The sequence below is a fragment of the Neophocaena asiaeorientalis genome, unplaced genomic scaffold (genome assembly GCF_003031525.2).
Source record: "Neophocaena asiaeorientalis asiaeorientalis breed wild unplaced genomic scaffold, Neophocaena_asiaeorientalis_V1.1 scaffold84, whole genome shotgun sequence".
Lineage (NCBI taxonomy): Eukaryota > Metazoa > Chordata > Mammalia > Artiodactyla > Phocoenidae > Neophocaena > Neophocaena asiaeorientalis.
Genome location: NW_020173656.1, coordinates 864,939 through 882,724, shown reverse-complemented (window position 1 = coordinate 882,724; position 17,786 = coordinate 864,939).

The following is a 17,786-nucleotide window of genomic DNA, read 5'->3' as shown; positions in this document are numbered from 1 at the left end:
CTGACCTGTCCATATCCAGCAGGACTGGGACTAGGGTGAGATGAGTGAGGTCCTCAGGGCACAAAATTTAAGGGGGTGCGCACTCAAGCATGCATCTGTCTCCCACCCCTGCAGACTCAGGGATTATCCACACTAGTTCCCAGAGGGGGCAAGCTTTCAGAATTCAAGACAAAGTCATGCCTACAGGTATATTTTCAATTTAAGAGACTTAAGGCATTCTAATTGGAGTCAGAACACCTCAGAGACACCCCCTCCGGAAGTGTTAATAGTGACCTCATTAGAGGCAACAAGCACCAAGGGGAGCCCATTCAGAGGCTTGGCTAAATTTTCTGAACATTCAGACACCTCATTTGGAGAAAGGGGATAAAGGAAACAATCTTAGGCTGAATGGTGATTCTGTTAACATTCCTCCTGATTATCTGGGTGTGCCAGACATAGATGGCAAGGAGAAGAGTCGGGGGAAGAGCAGGAATTTCTGAGTGTGAGAAAGATGAGACCAGACAAGAGTTGGATAGAGAGAAATTCACAGATGAGAGCCCAGCAAATACAGAGCAGCCCCAGCCAGTGTGGTTAACAGTCCAAGTGGTGACTCGATTCTGATTTCTTCTTTCCCTGTATCTGCTCCCTAATGAAATACGCATGGTAGCTGATTCCTATTTAAGCAAATTAACCAGACAAGTCAGCTTCTAGTTCTAGATTTTTAAAAGTTAGAAATTTCTCTCTCTATAGTTTTCAATGGAGCTAGAGTTGTTGTTGTTGAACCAATTTGTGTTTTATTAACAGCTACTCAAAAAACAAAACAAAACAAAAAAGTCAAGCTCTCTCCCTGAAGGCTGCAACCGGTTAGAAAGACAGTAATACATGAAGTGAACTAGATGATCTAGTCTCTGATTATTTTCATACAGAATGTTAAAAGGCTAAACTTTTCATAGTCAACTTCCAAAATTCCTTCGATTGGATGATCAAGAAGAAGTACATACTTTGGCCTTAATTCCATGATTAACTGAGAGGAGGGAAGTCCCTTATCTTTTGCCTTCAGTTTATTTTTACAAGTTCTTATTTTATGAGGAGAATGTGTACAAGTCACTGTTGGGTCAAATCATCTTTGTCCAGTGATGTGAGTTTTCAAGTTGGCAGTGACCCCCAGAAAGGCTCCTGAAATTAAATTTCTCATTTATAGAGGAGGTAAGTGAGCCCTGGTATGAGGAAATCACATGTCAAGGCCATCAGTAAGTTAGAGAAAAGGAAAACATATTGGACACTTCCTTTTGCTAGCATTGTATTAGATATTTTATCTATGTTTTCTATCTTAAGTAGCCTGATAGTCCTAGGAAGTGAGTATCATTATTGTCATTTTATAAGTGATAAGAATAAGATTCAGAGCACAGTGTATGTTGCTTGAAGCCAGTCTCTTTCTTTGTGCTTCTTTCTTCCTCATCTCTCCATCTACTCATCAAATTAGAAAACAGCTTGTGTGGAAGACAGTCTTTGAGAAGGTCCCCGTGATTCCTGCCTCCTGGTTTCATACCCTTGTGTAATGTTCTTCTCTTGAATGTGGATGGGAACAGTGACTTGCCTCTAGCCAATGGACTATGGTAAAAGTGATGGGATGCCAGTCACATGAGTAAGCCATATTATATAGGATACTGTCTTTCTAGAAGAATGACTCTGGAAATTTTCTCCCTTAGTGGCTTTAAAGAGGCCAACTGCCATGTTGTGAGAGGGTCTATGAGGAAGACCACGTGACCAGGATGCCAGGTAGCCTCTAGGAGCTGAGAGTGGTCCCTGGCCAATAGCCAGCAGGAAGCAATCATAGAATCACAGTCCTATAATCATAGAAGATGAATTCTGCCAACAACATGAGTGAGTTTAGAACCAGATTCTTCTCCAGTTGATCCTTCAGATGAGAATACAGCCTGACTTACATATTAATTGAAGCCTGGTGAGACCCTGAAGCAGAGAATCCAGTTAAGCCATATCTTAACTTGACCTACAAAAGTGGTGAAATAATAAATGGGCATTGCTCTAAGCCACTAAGTTTGTGATAATTTGTTACTCAGTATAGAAAATTAATACTGCATCTGTTGTAACTCAGGTCCTGTGGTAGGTGCTAGACATTCAAGGTTTAGTAGGAAACTATCTCTACCCTCAAGTTGAGGGTTAGGAGAGATAGGTAAATATAATACAATTCCAATGCAGGGTAATACATTCTGTAGCCTTTTGTAAAGAAAAGTTTATGCCAGTGAATAGGAAAGATAATGTAAGGAAGTCTTCCAACAGTGACCCCAGGCCCCAAAGACTCCTCTCTTCATATCTCAATATCCTCTTAGATCTTTCATTCCCACTGATGTGTGAGGACAGATGACAACCCAAACTAACAATTTTATTTTTAGTGAGAAATAGCAGAGAATGTGCCCGTCAATATCTATGTGTTTCTTCTCCTTCTGTGGCGGGTGGTATAGTCAATTTTGCCCCAGAGTTGGATGGGCCATATGACTGAGTGCTGGCCAATGGTGCTGGTCTGGTAAGCTGTACCACTTCCATGCCTGGCTCCTAAAGTCCCCTACCAGGTCCTTCAGACAGAATGTCTAGGCAGAATGAGAGGATGTGGTGGAAGATTCCAAGACCCTGGATGATGGAAAGATCCTGGGTCCCTAAACCATGCTGTGAAAGGATGCCCATCACACAACGAATCTTACCATGGGTTGAGCAAGAAATAGATATTTATAGTGTTAATCCACTGGGATTTGGGTTTTTATTACTGCAGTTAGTCTATAGGGGACTTTAATTTTAAATGGTATCAAAGATAATTAAGAGGATTGACGGAGACCTTTCTCAGTGTTGTGTTTAGCTGTCTTTGAGATCCCCAGTATCCTAGAGTTAAACCTCAGTTAACATACCATTACCTGTGGGGCTCTGAGGGTGAGGATAAAGGTATGGGTGGACTCTGAAGATGTGAACAGCCTTTTGTGATCCTGGCTGAGGCAGTAACAAGGCCAGTGCTCCAACATTCCCATCAACGATGGCCCTCCCTCCCTAGCAAGTCTGTTCCAGACTTCCCAGCTCATTTCTAGCTAGTTTCTAGGACTATACTTCAGAGGAGACGGCCTTTTCCAAGGACTATTATAAACTCTGGGAAAAGGGCCAGAATGTTTCATATTGTAGTGGAAAATAATCCTTCCACCCTCAATCTGAACATTTTATTTTAAGGTGTGAAAAATGCTTTCCTAGCTTCAGGCAGGAGCTTTCAGGTCTCCACAGGGACCTGGGCTAAGAGGGGTGGGGGCAATGATTAGGTGAGGGAGAGAGTCCTCCCTACAGAAGTTTCCAGAGGAGCAGCAAGCGTGTAGTCAGAGGAAAGTAAGACTTGACCTCCAGTCTGGCTCATGTTACGTGCGTGTTTCTGCCTCACCCAGGTGCCCAGAAGCTCCAGCTCACACTTGGCCCAGGACCAGGGAAACTGAATGCAGGGGGACCCCTGCTGCAGATTTGGCATTTAGAAGCCATAGAGCTGCCTTCAGAGGCTGATACTATCACCAAGCCAAGGGCAGGTGAGGGAAAGGAGACCTGGTCCAGGTTAGCATTTGGGGACAGTAGATTAACACTCACAGATTCTCAAGTTTGAGAGTTGTCTAGAGATGCTAAAATCAAATCATTTTTTGAAGTAACAAAGTAGTCGGCTGGTTGGTGTGTGTAGTAGGTAAAGTTTAATTCTTTCACAATTGCGGGTACTTATTCAATTACTTCATTATTATCTTTCCTTAAATATTTGTGATTAATATTATACCATTTCCAGTCATGGTTTCCAGGAGGCTAGGTAATTTGTTCAACAGTTAAAATTATAGGTAAAGCCCATCAGACACAACGATGTGATATTTGTCGGGAGTTAATATGGTCATCTTTTTCTGGATCTTTTAAAATAGTTTCAAAATTTGAAATGAATTATTAGCGATGCTATAAGAAATGGATGACATTTTTAAAAGTATGATTTACTTTAGAAATATCAATTTGCCACTTTATTTTACTAACTAACCCACGTCCCCTGCATCAGCAGGCGGACTCTCAACCACTGTGCCACCAAGGAAGCCCCTATTTTACTAACCTTTGAATTAATATTGAAATTTTCAAACTTAATGATCTAAGTTTGAAAGATCTTTCTGTAGAAATAGACATTTCTCCAAAGAAGATATACAGACTGCCAACAAACACATGAAAGAACGCTCAACATCATTAATCATTAGAGAAATGCAAATCAAAACTACAATGAGATATCACTTCACACCAGTCAGAATGGCCATCATCAAAATATCTACAAACAATAAATGCTGGAGAGAGTATGGAGAAAAGGGAACCCTCTTGCCCTATTGGTGGGAATGTAAGTTGATACAGCCACTATGGAGAACAGTATGGAAGTTCCTTAAAAAACTAAAAATAGAACTACCATACGATCCAGCAATCCCTACTGGGCATATACCCTGAGAAAACCATAACTCAAAAAGAGTCATGTACCACAATGTTCATTGCAGCTCTCTTTACATTAGCCAGGATGTGAGGGAGGGAGACAGGGAGACGCAAGAAGGAAGAGATATGGGGATATATGTATATGTATAGCTGATTCACTTTGTTAAAAAGCAGAAACTAACACACCATTGTAAAACAATTATACTCCAATAAAGATGTTAAAAATAAAAATAAAAAATAAAAGGTGGGAAATCAAATAAAAAAAGAAAGAAAGAGTTTGTCCTGGGATCCATCCATCGACTCCACAGAGTGGTTCAAGCCATCTGTGTCGTTTTTGATGCTTTTTTTTTCCTTACTAATTTCTATTTCTAATCCATTAGAAAATTCTGCTGGTTCAGCGTCAAAATAGATCCCAAACCTGAGGATGTCATACCATCTTCTCTGTTATGGTCCTAGTGCAATTCACCCATATTTCTTGATACAGTCAGAGAATTCATTCTCTAAAAGAAACCAGAATGATCTTTTTAAAAAATCTTGCCATGACAAACTTCCAATGTTTCTCATTTCTCTTAAAATCCACAGTTTGTCTTGTAGCCTACTATACCCTGGTGATCCACCCTTGCCTAAGTGTTACACATTGAAATAGAAAATAATCCTCCCACTCTCAATGTGCACATTTTATTTAAGGTGTGTTTTATGGGCTAAATTGTGCTCTGTGCCCCAAATTCTTATGTTGAAGTCCTATCATCCTGGACCTCAGAATGTGACTATATTTGGAGATAGAGCCTTTAACTGGATAGTTAAGGTAAAATGAGGCCATACTGGTGTTCCATAATTTGATGTCTGGTGTCATTATATGAAGAGGGGATCAGGACACAAAGAACACAGACAGTGAGATAACCAAGCCTGCCAACACCTCGATCTTGGACTTGCAACCACCAGAACTGTGAGAAAATAAATTTCTGTTGTTTAAACCCCTCCCCGCACTGCCCCCAGTCTGTGGTACTTGGTAATGGCAAGCTATATTAGTCAGGGTTCTCCAAAGAAACAGATCCAATAAGAGATAGATAGATAGATAGATAGATAGATAGATAGATAGATAGACAGACAGACATAAGAGGAGATTTATTATAGGAATTGGCTCATGTGGTTTTGGAGGCTGAGAAGTCCCCCAGTCTGCCATCAGCAAGCTGGAGACCCAAGAAAGCTAGTGGTATAATTCAGTCCAAGTCTGAAGGTATGAGAATGGGGGGATGAGGGGAGTGGCTGCCGATATAAGTTCCTGTCTGAGTCTGAAAGCCTGAGAGCCAGGAGCAGAGATGTCTGAAGGCAGGAGAAAATGGATGTTTCTGCTCAAACTGAGAGTGAATTCACTCTTCTCCCACCTTTTTGTTGTATTCAGTCTCTCAATGGATTGGATGATTCCCGCCTGCATTGGTGAGGAAAGAGTTTAGTTATTCAGTCTACTGATTCAAATGTTAGTCTCTTCCTGAGATACTTTTACAGGCACACTCAGAAATAATTGTTTGACCAGCTATCTGGGCATCCCTTAGCCCAGTCAAGTTGACCTATGAAATTAACCATCACACAGCCCTTGCAAACTAATACAGTCTGAAAAATGCTTTCCTAGCTTTAGCCAGTGGTGTTCAGGTCTCCCTGGGGACCTAGGCTGAGAGGATGGGGTGCAATGCTTAGGTGCTAACACATCCATCTTCCATCCCAGCTTCCCTCCACCGTGAATGTCCAGCCTCCTTAGCCTCTTCACTTTTCTTGAACTTACCCAGACCATTCCTGACTATCGTTTTACTGACTGGCCCCTCTGGGTACAGAACTTGGCATCTGCATCTCCCTCTTTTAATTCAAGTACCAATGAGACATCCCACCTAATCTTAATCAATTAGCCTTCCATCACCATTTTATATTTGGTTTCCTTCGTAGCGCTTTCCATCCTCCAATGTGATTGATGAATGTATTTGCTTAACTGGCTCCTCTAAGCAGTTTCGTAAGAGCAGTGCCGGATTTGTAAGTAGAAGTTCATTAAATCTTTGTTGAATGAATGACTAGATTATTTTTTTTATTAGACCCAAAGTTCTTCAAAGGCATATTTACAGCTTATTTATCTGTACTCCCATTTCCCGTATAGAGCCTGTCACAAGCTAAATTCTCAATCAAAGCCATATAAATTAAACTGAATCACTAAAAAACACTGTGTGAATGCTGAATGAATAAATAGATATGGCATGCTTAAAGTCTTTTCTTTTATGGCTTTGAATTTAGGAATAATTATGTACAGAAAGGAAAAAAATCTGTTCTTAATAAACCAGAATATTGAATTTTCACCCAATGTGTCAGTAGATATGTGAGACAGTGATCTGGAAGGTTATGGAGCCAAACTGAGGTCCTGTCTCAGCCCTTTCCCAGTCATCAACATCATCACAGAACATTCCTAGAACAGTTTGCTGATCACTCTTTGAAACTGGAAATTAATTAATTCCTTATTTCCAGTATAAAAAAGGAATCTGAAGGCTAGAGAAGGCCATTAATATGTTCAAGTTTCTTACAGTCCCTGATTGAAGGTAAGAACATGTGCTGACTCTTTGGCTGTATCTAAATGCCCAGGCCACTTTAAATTCCATAGAATCATTTCTTTGCTACTGACCTCAATCCTTTGTTTCAATTCTCTATTATATTTAAACATAAATTTAAGACACTCAGGTTTCTGGAATGATTAAGTAGGCTTAATGACTATGGCAAAGACTGGATATATGGTCACCAGTCCTGTTCCTCTTCTTGATAACACAGCTAAATCATATTTCTCAGCTTAAATGAAGAAGGGATGAGGGCATATTATTCGCTTTTGATCATGGAATGTGAGTAGAAGTGGCATGTGTCACCTCTAGACTGAGGAAGTTAAGAGTTTTACAATATCTTATTTCTCATTTGTCTTTTTTCCATGAGAATTTTAGAAGCCAGGTATGGATGATAGCAGTTCCATAAGATGAGAGATACTTGGATCCCAAAATGACTTTATGGAAGAGGAACTATGGCCAACAAGCCATACATCAGCAAGGAAGACACCTCTACTATCTTAAGCCACTGAGACTTGGGGTATTGTTTGTTATAGCACCTTTGAGACACTTGTTCTTATTAATAAAGTTACTTGAACAGCATTTCTTGGGTTGACTCTGTGTACTGTTTGGATTATGAATGGTTTTGTTTCAGTATATATTAAGAATAAATGGCAAGATTGAATGCAAGTATATTCCTATCATGAGTAATAACAACATAACGAACCATGGTGATAAATGTTTTAGAATATAATTATGTATCTCTCAAAATTTTAATATTTTAAACATATTTGCATTTATAAATGCATATGTAATTTTACATAAATGATGAGTGGGAATCCTGATCATCTTAAAGTCATTAAGAAAACTCATTTCCTGGCTGAAGCAGGAGTGACAGTGATGTTAAGATTTTAAAAAGTTAACAGTACAATGAAGGCAGACAGGAAATGCTGTCCCAGCCTAATAGACCTCCTACAGTGTTGTCAGAGCCCAGGGTAAATTCACTTACTTAATGCCAACAACATGATGAATGGGCATGACTGTAGGTCACTCTGTAGTTTTACCCATACACTTCTGTTCTATCAATACGTTGAGTTCTACAATTACCAGCAATCAGCTGTTTTTCTTCTCAAAGCTGCATGTAGTAGTCATACTTGCCATTATATTTATAAAATATAATTAAATGTTATATAATGTGATAAAATATGAATGAAAAAAGAAAGTTATTGTTTTTATGAAAACTAGATAAAGGAGCTATACTATAAAAAAACGGTTGCATTGGGTATGGTCAAGGCAAATATAAAAGATTGTGTGGGGCTTCCCTGGTGGCGCAGTGGTTGAGAGTCCACCTGCCGATGCAGGGGACATGGGTTTGTGCCCCGGTCCGGGAAGATCCCACATCTGTGGAGTGGTTGGGCCCGTGGGCCATGGCTGCTGATTCTGCACATCCGGAGCCTGTGCTCTGCAACGGGAGAGGCCACAACAGTGAGAGGCCTGCGTAACACACACACACACACACAAAAACGATTGTGTGTAGGTGTATGTGTTGGGTGTGTATGTTCCCCATGGCACAAACCAACAACAGTTTTTATGCCTTAAAACAACAACCATTTATTTACTTAATTATTCTGCAAGTCAAAAATTTGGGTTGGACTAAGTAGAAATTCCCCTGGCTGGGTCAGGTTTGGCTGATCTTGGGTGGGCTTTTTTACGTGTCTACAATCAGCTAGTGGGTTGCCTGTGGACAGTTTAGGTAATGGGGGCTTCTCTCCACATGGTCTCTTATCCTTCACAGTCTAGCCCAAGATTTTACTTGAGGTTGCAAGTTTCCAAAAACAGCAAGGCAATAAGCCCTCATGCACAAGTGCCTTTCAAGACTGTTTGCAAGTTTGCTACTTATTGTACCATTAGCCAAACAAATCATATGGTCAAGGCCTGTTGTCAGTATGAGAGCACTACCCAAAGGCATAAATATTGAAAAAAAAGGAGAACAAATCTGGGTTATAACTGCAATCAGTCGACCATGAAAGGAATAATTACAGGGGTTCTTCACTTAAGTCACTGTACGTGTGTCTTTAATTACTTGTTCCATTTTAAAGAAACCAAAAAACCCCCCAAAAAACAGAAAAACAAAAACAAAACCAATATCACAGACAATATGGGAATAGTTCATACAAAAAAAACCATACATGTGTGTGTGAGCCCTCCCTAAAATATACATTTTTTTGATGAAACAACTACTGATCTTTATCGTGTAGCATTTGTCTACCATATTTGTATTCTGCTTCTACTACAGCAAGCCTTCCATAAATGGGGATAAATCCATAGATGACACAGAATACCAGGGAGATATATATATTCAAAATATTTTAAAATTATATATGTATATATACTTTAAAATAATATATATAATAAGTATATACAATGTAAGTATCAACAATATATAAATAAAGATTATAATAATCTTAATATCAATATAATAATATATAATAATAATGTAGTAACATATAATATGTTATTATCTTAAATTACTTCTATACTAACACACAATTAAAAGGCATAATTCAAACTGGGAAAATACATTCACCAAATGTGAAAGATAGTGGTTTACATCCCTTACCATATAATGTGGCTTTACTAAAATTATACTTTTTACATTTTCTATATTTAGTTTTTCATATTATAAGAGTAATTTGTGGTGTTGAAACAAATGATACTGTATGTATACAAAGACAACAGAAATCATTCCTCTACCACCCTCATATTTACAGACATATTAAAGTGTTCCTGGTTGCTTTTTATTAAAATATAATTATACCATACATATTAGTCAGTAAATTACTTTGTCTTCTTGTCAATAAATTATAGATATTCCTACAAATCACTCCTACAGGTAATATGGAACTTCTATTGTTTTCTAAAACGTTGTACATATACATGTATTTTATATAAATAATACTAAATACGGTCTGAGTTTGTTTTTCATTTCATTCTATTTATTGTGATAAAATATGTACATATAAAACATACAATTTACTATCACTATTTCTAAGTGTACTGTTTAGTGGCATTAAGTGTATGGTTACAGTGTTGTATAACCATAGCCATCATCCATCTGCAAGCTATTTTCATATTATAAAATCAAAAGCCTATACCCATCAAACAATAATTCCCCTTTTCCCCCTCCTGCTAGTCCCTGGAAATCACCATGTTACTTCTTATCTCTGTGATTTTGATTATTCTAAATACCTCATATAAGTGAAAGCATAAGTATTTGTCTTTTTGTGACTGGCTTATTTCATTTAGCATAATGTTCTCAAGGTTCATTAATGTCGTAACATGTGTCAAAATCTCCTTCCTTTTTAAGGGTGAATAATATTCCACTGCATGTATATACCATGTTTGCTTTTCCATTCATTCACAGCTGGAAACTTGGGTTGCTTCCTCATTTTGGTGCTTGTGAATAATGCTGCTATAAACATGGGTGTACAAATATTTCTTTGAGATGCTGCTTTCAATTCTTTGAGTATATACCCAGAAGTGGAATTGCTGGATCATACAGTAATGTTATTTTTATTTTTTTGAGGAACTATCATTGTTTTGGAATTCAACAGTTTTGCCAAATTATACCTTGTTATTTGTGAAGGTGTATGTTTTTCCCTCCATCTTTTTAGTCTGTAACTTACCTGTTTTTGTTTGTTTTGTTTCTTTTTTTACTTTAAAATTTTTCCCTGTTTTTTGTTTAATTATTATTTTCTTCTATCCATCTTTTATTACCTTCTGGGATTTCTAATAATCACACATTAGTTCTCTTGAATCTAGTTTTCAAAATTCATATCTTTTTCTTCATGATTTTCATTCTCTCTGTATTTTTGCTTTGTATTTGAGATATTTCTCCACTTCATAAAATCAGTCTTCAACAGTCACTACATTTATGCTTTCAAGACATTCTACATTTTTTAAAAATTTTAATCACCTTAGGTTCTTTACCATTTCTCAAATTATTATTTATTTTATCCAACAGCTTTATCTTTATGAGCTACTGTTACTCTTTTTGATTGTTAAGCTTCCTTTTGGCTTCTAACTAGGGTATTCTATTAATCAGTATAGACTAAATTATGTTACAGCAAAAATGCCAGTATATTTTTCTTTGATATCATATGTCTAATACGATTTAGTGAAGGGCTCTGCTTCTTACACTGGTTCAGGAACAAGTATAACAGAGGTGAAACCATAAACAAAATGAAAAGAAAACTGGCAGGTTGGGAAAAATACTTGCATACCATATATCTGATAAAAGGTTAATATCCACAACGTATAAAAAAAAATTATACAACTCAAAAGCAAAAAAACAAGCAACCCCCCCAAAAACCCAAATAACCCAATTAAAAAATGGGTACAGGACCTGAATATACCTTCCAAAGAAGATATATAAAATGCTTACAGGTACATGAAAAGATGTTCAACCTTACTAGTCATTAGGGAAACGCAAATTAAAACTACAATGAGATATCCTCTCATACCTGTTAGAATGGTCATCATCAAAAAAAAAAATAAGAAATAACAAACGCTAGAGTAGATGTGGAGAAAAGGGAACACTTGTGCACTATTGGTGGGATTGCAAACTGGTACAGCCACTATGGAAAAACAGTGTGGAGAATCCTAAAAAATTAAAAATAGGACAATCATGAGATCCAGAATTTCCACTTCTGGGAATATATTCAAAGGAAACAAAAACATTAATTCAGAAATGTTTGTGCACCCTCATGGTCATAGCAGCATTATTTACAAAATAGCCAAGATGGAAACAACCCACGTGTCCATTGATGGATGAATGGATAAAGAAGTTGTAGTATATATATACAATAGAATATTTGTAATTTGCAACAACATGGATGGACCTTGAGGGCATTATGCTAAGTGAAATAAGTCAAGCAGAGAAAGACAAATACTGTATGATCTCACTTATATATGAACTCTATAAAAACCAAAAAAAGAAAAAACAAATTCATGAAAAAAGAGATAAGACTTGTGGTTACCAGAGGTGAAAGGTAGGGGAGAGGAAGAATTGGAGGAAGGTGGTCAAAGGGTACAAATTTCCAGTTATAAGATAAATGAGTACCAGGAACGTAATGTACAACATGATGGCTACAGCTAAACCTACTGTACTATATATAGGAAAAATTATTAACAGAGAAAATCCTAAGAGATTTCTCCTTTCATCACAAGGAGAAATTTTCCTTTTTTCTTTTCTTTTTACTGAGCCTATATGAGAAGATGGAAGTTAGCTGAATCTATTGTGGTAATCATTTCACAATATAGGTAAATCAAACCATCATGATGTATGCCTTCAACTCATGCAGTGATGTATGTCAATTTTTTCTCAATAAAACAGGAAAAAATAAAGTTGAGATACTCAAGAAAGAAAAAACAAGAATAACAGAGGCTCCATTCTCTTTAAGGGTCCCTCCTTTAAGACAAGGCTACAAGATTTGCCACTGTAGAGTGAAAGGGAAATAGAGAATTATGCAAAGGTAATTCAAACATTAAGCATACATTTAATTGGTTAGAAATGGTCACATGGCTCCGTGCAACTGCAAGGGGGCAGAGAAATCCAGGCCTCCATGTGCCCAGACAGGGAAGAGAATCTGGTATCAAAAAACATTAAGAACATCTGTCTCTGAAACTTTGGACTAGTTGTGGAGAATCAGGCAGATTGCCTGTTCTCTGTGGAGATACCCAAGGGAAGATTTTTTGTACCTGGTTATCTTTAAGCTCTTCTTGCCTTGGAAGTAGAGAGGATCCTGTGCAACTGTTCAGAATTTCCTTAGCATCCTGGGGGTCATAGAGAGATTAGGCGTATTTATCTCCAAAGAGCTACCTCTTTCAGACCCCATGACTGAGATTTTGTGTGCAGGTTCCCAGATTCAGAGAGTAAAGAGAACCACTGCAGTCTTCTGACTCACAGCCTCCAGGGTCTTGCCTGGCTGCCCCTCTGAGAGCTGTTCAGGATAGTAGAAGAAATCAGGCTGGAGTTGGGATTAGAAGACCGGCAAGGTTTCCTCCCAGAATCTCTGTGAGACAATTTGTCCACAATGGATTTTAAAGTCACTTGCACCAGATAGATAATGGATAAAGGTCATGAAGCAATGAAATACAAATGGGAAATAAGTATCTGAAAAATAATATTTAATCACAATCAAAGTAATATAAATTTTAAAGCAGTAAGATACCACTCTTGTCCATTAAGTTAATAAGTTTTTAAAATTTATATTCCTGGTAGCTATTAAAAATGGTGGGGCATATTCATGTATGTGTTGATGTGAAAAGATGTCCAAGACATTATATGAATCAAGCAAAATGTAGAACAGTTTGTATCATAAGGACATATTTATGTACTTTTTAAAAAGCGATCTCCATATATATGCAGGTATATTCTTTTTCTTTTTCTGGAAGGATATTTGAGAAATTGTTAATAGTGATTACCTTTGGGAAGAGGAAACAGTGGTGGCTGATAAAAAAGGAAGATGTTTTCTTTTTATGAATGCATTTTCTAGTGTGCATACATGTTTTTTGTTATCATGTTATGCATTTTTAGTAAACTAATTTTTAGGGAAAAAATAGAAAAGATACAAATAAATAATATGGGAACCAAGAGTCTATTCGCAACCATAGTTATGAAAGATTTTGGAAGAAAATACTATGTATATTTTTATACCTGTAAACCTGAAAAATCTTTAAACAAACTATATATCATAATGTTTAATATTGGTAAAGGGACAAGAGAAAGAAATGCTTTCACTGCTGGTTGGAATGCAGGCCTTTCTCCATTTTCTTGAAATTCAATTTAGTGATAGACACTGAAAGTCTTCTCAAGTATCCAATTAATGGAAATAATCACAAATCCATTCAAGAATTTATGTAGAATAATAAATGTACTGCAAAACTAATTACATACAGTAAAAAATCAGATCTGACCAAAAATTCTAAACTAGGAAGGTGGTTAAATTACCAGTGATCTCTATAAATAAATAAAGAGTATGAAACTATAATTTTTCTTAAAGCTCTTCAATTCATGATAAAAACTTCAGTATTTAATGCTAATTGACAAAAAAGATTTGTTTTATAGACAATATAATTCTAATTTTTGTTTAAAATATGTAATATATGGAAGAAAATATATCCAATATTAATAGCAATTGTCTCTGTTTACCTGGTTACTCAAGTCTATGTGTCTTTTTTTAGTATATTGTTTTATACTAATTTTTCATATTCTCCAATGATGAATTTCTTTTATAATGAGAAAAATACAACACTTGAAAAAAACTGAGATGTTTCTATATACATCAAGTACACACATCAGTTAAGGTCTACATTTAACTGTTATTTTCCATACAGTAAAGGACATTTTTGGCAATGTTATCAGTTACTGTTCAGCATTTTTCCCATCATTAATTCAATCATGGTTATAATTGTTTGTATCTGTAGTAATTCAATAGAAATAGTCGTAGGACACAATGCAGGGATGTATTCCACAAGGATACTGGCAGAAATGCTGTTAGGGTGTTGAATTACATAATTTTTTCCTCTATTTTAAAAATCTTATTATATGTTGCCATAATGTTTATAATGAGTCAAATTTTATTAGAATAGGAAAATTATAATATTTAAAAAGGTAATCACATTTAGCCTAAAGACAATCTTTATTATAAATATGCTACCCAAACAAAATCCAGAATTAGCAACTGGAAGTGTAGAATCATCAAATTAGTATCATAAATTATCCTGTCTTTATTGATAAATGCATAATTAGTTAATTAATTCTAAGTACCATCTCTGTGGCAGTCCCAGTACTAGGGACTGGATTTATAAAAATGCATTAAGACAAAGTCCATGTCTTTGGAGGTCTCATAGTCCAGTGAAAGAGAAGGGCAGACAAATAATTACAAGCTAGTATGTTCAAATGCAAATACAGCCTAAATAGAGAGGCAACAAAGAAGAAGGTGGGTAAAACTTGGGGGAGGCAAAGAGCAATTAGGGGGATGGGGACAGACATTAGGGTGGGGCTGGGGTGCTTTTGGTTAAAGTTGCAACTGAGGTGGTATTTGTTGGATGTCTTTGGTCCCATAATGGACTATGTAATAAAAATTTTGGAAAAGAGTAAGACTTTTCTCATCTTTCTTAATTTCACTAACACAGCAAATCATGTGTTTTGAGAGAGACAGAAACATGAGTCACCTGGACTAAGCTCCACCAAGTTGACATCCCCCCAAAAGCAGCCACTTTGCATTCTCATTATCGAAAAAAGAAAAAAAAACAGAAAAAAAACCCCAACCCCCCCCAAAACCCTCCAAATTCTAAGATAAAAGACACTTAAGCAGCGTCAACCTCAGAAGGCATTAGGAGGAAGCAGTGCCTCTCTTTTCCTAAACAGGAGGCAGCTCTCGAGACCCATGACTCACTTCAGAGGGTGAAAGGTTTTTGGCTAACGTGCTCTCATTAGGACCTGGGAGTCAGAGATGTTGGGACCCCTTAGCTTCCCTCCCCCTGACCACCGCCCCCAACAGTGACAAGCTATCCTCTTGAACTTATTGCATTTAAATATGTTCTTTCTTATCATTTGTAGAAAATTTTACAACAGCCAAAGAGAAAACGTCTTCGACTCCACATTCATCAATAGCTGCTTATATGGAAAATTGTATTTTATAAAAGGTGACTCATGTTTATGTAAGGATATCTAAGCTTTCATACTGTCCAATGTGACAGCTCATGATAAATCCGTTCCGTTGAACAAATGGGTTTTTGCATTTCTACACATGTAACACATAGAGTTGCAACTGAACTAGTAATTTACATGTTCGGATGTTTCATCTTTCCAAGGAATTGACTTCCTGAACTGGGACTCTGCTGAAATCTGCTGAGCCAAATTCTCCCAGTGCCAAAGTTACTCCCTCCCTCCCTCTTAGGGTGAGATCCATTTGGAAGTTGCATTAACATTTCTTCAGGCTTCCAGGAAGTGACTGTTTCAAGAAGGGCTCAAAGCTACATTAGAAAAGTTAATACATCTTGAAATAGGGATATTTTTTGACTTGAAAAGAAAACACATATTAAGTTTTTTAAATGATGAACTGGAAATGCTCTTTAAAAAAAAAGAGAGAGAGAGAATTTGCTAAATTTTCCTAGTATGGATGAGATATTTGTATGATTACCAAACTGGGCAAGCTAACTGAAGAAGCAGCTAAAAAATAGGGGGGTGGGAGTAATTAAAACTCTTTCTCTTCTAATTTCATTGCATTGGAATTTAAATACCATTTTTAAAAACAAGCAAAACCCTCCATAGTTCCAAGTCACTCACTATGTTCCTAAAGACCCATATTAACCTTGAAATCAAGGAAAAGCAATGTGGAATAATGGAAATGTGCATAATAGTTTTTAGGGATTTCTGGGTCAAATTCCATTTTTACCACTTACAAATGACATGCTTTTGGGGAAATTTCTTAACCTATCTGGGATATCAGCTTCTAAGCCAGTAAAACAGAAATTGCATTTAGTGTGATAATAGGCGTAAAAGACTTTTTTAAAAAACATCTTTATTGGAGTATAATTGCTTTACAATGGTGTGTTAGTTTCTGCTTTATAACAAAGTGAATCAGCTATACATATACATATATCGCCATATCTCTTCCCTCTTGCGTCTCCCTACCTCCCACCCTCCCTATCCCACCCCTCTAGGTGGTCACAAAGCACCAATCTGATCTCCCTGTGCTATGCGGCTGCTTCCCACTAGCTACCTATTTTACATTTGGTAGTGTATATATGTCCATGCTACTCTCTCACTTCGTCCCAGCTTACCCTTCCACCTCCCCGTGTCCTCAAGTCCATTCTCTAGGTCTCCGTCTTTTTTCCTGTCCTGCTCCTAGGTTCTTCAGAACCTTTTTTTTTTTTTTTAGATTCCATATATATGTGTTAGCATACGGTATTTGTTTTTCCCTTTTTGGCTTACTTCACTCTGTATGACAGACTCTAGATCCATTCACCTCACTACAAATAACTCACTTTCATTTCTTTCTATGGGCGAGTAATATTCCATTGTATATATATGTCACATCTTTATCCATTCATCTGTCAATGGACACAGGTTGCTTCCATGTCCTAGCTATTGTAAATAGTGCTGCAATGAACATTGTGGTACATGACTCTTTCTGAATTATGGTTTTCTCAGGGTATATGTCCAGTAGTGGGGTTGCTGGGTCGTATGGTAGTCTATTTTTAGTTTTATAAATAACCTCCATAGTGGCTGTATCAATTTATATTCCCATCAACAGTGCAAGAGGGTTCCCTTTTTTCCACACCCTCACCAGCATTTATTGTTTGTAGAGTTTTTGATGCTGGCCATTCTGACTGGTGTGAGGTGATACCTCATTATAGTTTTGATTTGCGTTTCTCTAATGATTAGTGATGCTGAGCATTCTTTCATGTGCTTTTTGGCAATCTGTATACCTTCTTTGGAGAAATGTCTATTTAGGTCTTCTGCCCATTTTTGGATTGGGTTGTTTGTTTTTTTGATATTGAGCTGCATGAGCAGTTTGTAAATTTTGGAGATTAATCCTTTGTCAGTTGCTCCATTTGCAAATATTATCTCCCATTCTGAGGGTTGTCTTTTTGTCTTGTTTATGGTTTCCTTTGCTGTGCAAAAGCTTTTGAGTTTCATTAGGTCCCATTTATTTATTTTTGTTTTTATTTCCATTTCTCTAGGAA